Here is a 4,518-nt window from a genome sequence, read left to right as displayed (position 1 = left end):
CTTTATGATGTCTCTAGTACTTCTGCAAGTCTGCTTCTTCCCAAGGCCTTTGGTGGGCTGTGCCACAGATTTTCTGAAAAAAAAAAATCTCTGTAACCCAAGATACATGAAACTGGAAGTATGTCTGTGAGTTCAGGGTGTTAAAAATTCTGTCTTCGAGAAACCTGCATTTTTCTGAACAATTTGTGTTTATGCTGTATTTGTTTGCCAGCTTTGGTTTTCTCAGGGGTTTATTTGTATTGTCAGGTAGCATGATGTCTGATAGTCTCACTTCTCCCATCATCCACTTAAAATAAAGAAGAGTCAAAGACGAGGATTTATGTTATGTTGTATATTAATCTAAAAGAAGGAGTCTACTAATAAGCAGGTAGGAGTTTAAAAGGTGATGGAGAACTGTTTCAGTCCTTCCTATACATCTGCTTATTCTGAGTTGTGCTATGTCTAATGTAAGGCCCAGTCTACCTCCAACAAAGTTAGTGCAGTAAAGTGGAGCCAGATTGATATTTCTGTGTTTCTTTTTTTTTTTTTTGGAGAAAAGACCTGCTACTTTGACTCATTTCTAAGTGAATAGCGCATTCACACTTATAGATGTGGCATTATATCAATACTGAATACAAATAATTCCAGCTTCAAACCCAGCTCCCTAGGCAATAAAATATCAATGTAGACACAAATGCAAATCAACACAAATCTGTGAAACTTAAGTATAGCCTTGTAGATTAATGTATGAAACTTGTTGCCTGAAATATATCACCACATAAATACAGATTTGAACATTTATTTAGATACCTAATTCTTCCTGAGGTCCCCATGTCCTTTGCTATCAGTAGCAGTTAGCCTCCTTAACGCCATTCCTGATCTGGACAATACTATCTGTTTTTTAATTTCCAATGCAATTGGAGTGCATAACCATGTTAGACTATAGACTCATGCGGTTAGAATCAAACATGCACAAGAAGCAGCTGCAAAAGCTAGTTTGGAAGTAGCCTAATGCAGTCAAAGCTTTTAATGTGAGCTGGACAACGCTGGGTTGAGCAGGTCACCCTAAAGGTGCCCAGCGCTGATGAGTCCTCACAAACTGGCTGTAAAAAAGGCCCCGTGTGAGCAGGTGCCTGCGCCTGCCCTCCACACTGCGCACAGCATCGGTTCTTGCACACACATCTAATGGCAACATCCCTCGCTCTCAATTTCTATATTCCTTCCCGTCTGCATCCAAGTCACACCTCAGCCTGCTTTTATCCCTGGCAAATACCAATGCTGCTTATTTCGTGGAAAATGGACGTCTCCTTAGCAGGTGCTCCTTTAAGGCAAAGAGATTTTTTTTTTTGGCTGATCTCCTTGGGAGTAAATTACAAGCAGGTGATAATTTGGCATGTAAGAGAGAATATTTTTGTCTCTCAGATATATTCCACCCACACACCCTTTTTCCTTGTGAGAGCTGTATGCTTAAAGAGGAAAGCTTATGGTACTTATTGTGAAATGTTAACCAAACATGCCAGCCTCCAGCCTGCCATTTAGCAGTTTCCCAGATCCCAGAGTCATGTAGTTTCTATAATAAGAAACAGGCGGATTTGTCTCTGGATCACAACTTCCCCACAATCTGAATTTATTGAGGCCACTGTTCCAGTTTGAATCCTTGGAGAAATATGGACCCAACTTGAGATTTAGATGTAATTTTAGACTTTTTCTAAGTTCTAACAGAATTGGGTTTGGATGTCTAGACCTGGGCTGATAAATCTAGAAAAAAAAAGAAAAAAAGACTTTGGAAAAACAAAATTTTTTTAGTTTGGAAAAATATTTTGATGGGTTGTTGATCTATTTATTTTTTCCTAGCCAACTCCAAGTTAAAGTATAAGCAATCACTAAATCCACTTGCAAAGATGTTCTATCTACTCTCTTTGTGTCTGTGTGCCTCCCTCATTCCCATCCATGATCTTATGGTGCTCTAGAAAGAAAAGGGACAATTTCATAAATTCATTACCAGGGTACAGAGTAGGCTTTGCTTGTACCATCTAAATAAGTTTTGCTGCTATTGTCTTGTTTATGATGTAATGTTTTACAAAGATGGAAAAAAATGCAACAAAGACCTTCTGGAGAATGAAAACACCTTTGCTGTTGTTTCTTCTTTTTCCTACCTCCTGTCCTGTTATCTGGCAAGATCCAAGGAGCTGCAATCGATCTTCCCTTTGGAGTATCTGCAAGGAAAGTGGTGTGTTGCTGGTATGCTCAGTGTTGTCCAGGCTGGGTGCTTACATCTGTCCCTGTTATCCCTTCTTTTCAGAGTGGATTCCCACCATCCAGGCTGTTATATTTTCTGGGTCACTCATTTGAGAAGTGTTAGTACTGGGCTGGTATAAAAAGAGAGACACAAACTTTCCCCCTTACCTCCACCCACGTGGGGACATGTTTGTGCCTGGCACTAGTCTGCATGGGAAGCAAGAAGCAAAGCTTTTCCTTTTCTCTCTCCCTAGAAATTATTTGCCAGGATGTCTGTAGGAATTTATTAAAACAGAGAGGAGGGAGGAGAAAGGTTTTTTTTCAACTTTGGGAAGCACAAACAATGTTGGGATTGATTTTTAACATGAATTCTCAGCTTTTTTGTGTGTCTTTGTATTGACTACATTCTGTCTGCGGCTGCAGTTTTCCTTGCTGCCTTGTTCCTTTTTCATGATCTCGGGAAATTGTAAGCAAGGCCAGTAAGAACACACACACACAGGGTGGCAACTGTTGAATAAAGGTTCCTTCCTTGGCAAATGTGGATGGAAACACAAAATTTCTTTAAGCCTCATAGTGCTGTACAGTACATACAGAGACCACTCAGGGCTGAGCCTTCCCCTGACTTAACTCTGCTGTTTTTTTGCTACTCATTATACACCTAGTGTGCTACACAGTCAATACTGATTCTTGCTACTAGATAAATATGTATTATGCAAGTCAAGATCTATTTTGCCAAAACCCAATTTTTCTGTCTTTTATCTATGAGTGTCTCTTTACAGTCAGACCTATTTTATCTCCTCTACATTACTCTTGTTCTTTTCTTACAAAAACTGGTTATTTGCATTTTCTGAGTTCTGCACATTCCCATTCAGCTTGCTGGCTGGATTTCCATTTCCAGGGCATGTCCTTATCTAGCAATGGCTTTTGCTCTGAGTTGGAGACCTGGGATATATAGAAGATTATTTTGCTTTTGAAGTAGTCCAGAAAGCTGATCTATCTAGGCAACTGGCACTACTGGTACCTACTAGTACTGACCAGGAAAGATGACCAAAAAAAAATGCCTTTGCTCTCTTTTGGGAAAATGTGATTACTGAACCAAATTTAAACAGGATGGATGGACACCTTAGGTTTGACTTAAACAGTTAGCTGAAAGGATTGTGCCACAATTTCCTTTTAACTGTGGTTATATGGCTAGAAAGAATAAAGCAATAAAATAGGGCGATATTATGTTCCAGAGCACCTTGGGACTATGAGTTGCAGGTGCACATGTAGATCTTATTTATGATAACTGCTGTATTAAACTGAAGAGTAGTGTGCAAGACAGGTTAATAGCTAGGGGTCTGGCCCTTCTCCCCATTGAGAAGCAAAAGATCCACTTTAAACAGAGAACAGGGTAAAATGAACAACTATTCCACCTTTTAAGCAGAAATCTGATTATTTCTTCATGTGGACTGTTGACTTTCATGCTCAGCTCAAAGCATAAAAACCAGGAACATGTTAATGCCTAAAACACAACTCTGTTTCCCCTCCCTCCCCTCAAAAAATCCAGAAAACCCACCCCAATCCTTTCCCAAAGATACCATTTCACTCAATATGTTGTAACTTCTTTGTGTTTCATACTCTATCAGGTGGCCTCAGTGAAAATAAAGATATACACACTGCGTTTTGCTGCTTTTAATCTCTTAGAGCTAATCTAGCTAGAAGAAAGCCAGCCAGCTATCACTCCCTTGTGTGTACTACCTACAGATTTAGTGATTTCAGGTTAATTGGTTCCCCTTGATGAAGATCTTCACAACAGAAGAGATGAAGGAGAGCCCATTGAGGGCAGAATCTGGACCTGCAAATCCCTTTTTCCTATGAGGTTTTGTGGGAAGGTTGCTACCCAGCGTGTTCTAGCACACCGGCTGGGTGATGTGGGAACAAGATCACAACGTGAGCTTGTTTTGCACAGTTATTACAGATCAACAGGGTCCTTGCTAGGTCGGTTTTTACAATCCTGCATTGCAGATGTGGGGATGATTCTAAGATGTTATGGGAAAAACAAGAACTCCAGAGTTGTTGTCACATTCGTTAAAGGGTGCTGAGAGGTGTTGGATGGGCTAAGCGATGCTCCTGCGCCGCGTCAACGCTGCAGCGGGATACTGAGGGATTAAGTACGAGCAAATGATGGCTCTGTCCTCTATTCCAAGTGAAAGAAGCACCGACAATGAGAGCTACGTCGGGAGCAGCCAGTGCAGAAAGATGCAGGTTGTGCCATCATATTTCTATCAAAGTGTTTAATACTGCAGCTGCAGGGGTCTT

The sequence above is a fragment of the Nothoprocta perdicaria genome, unplaced genomic scaffold (genome assembly GCF_003342845.1).
Source record: "Nothoprocta perdicaria isolate Ctin4 unplaced genomic scaffold, notPer1 scaffold_573, whole genome shotgun sequence".
NCBI lineage: Eukaryota > Metazoa > Chordata > Aves > Tinamiformes > Tinamidae > Nothoprocta > Nothoprocta perdicaria.
This window is presented reverse-complemented; position numbering follows the sequence as displayed.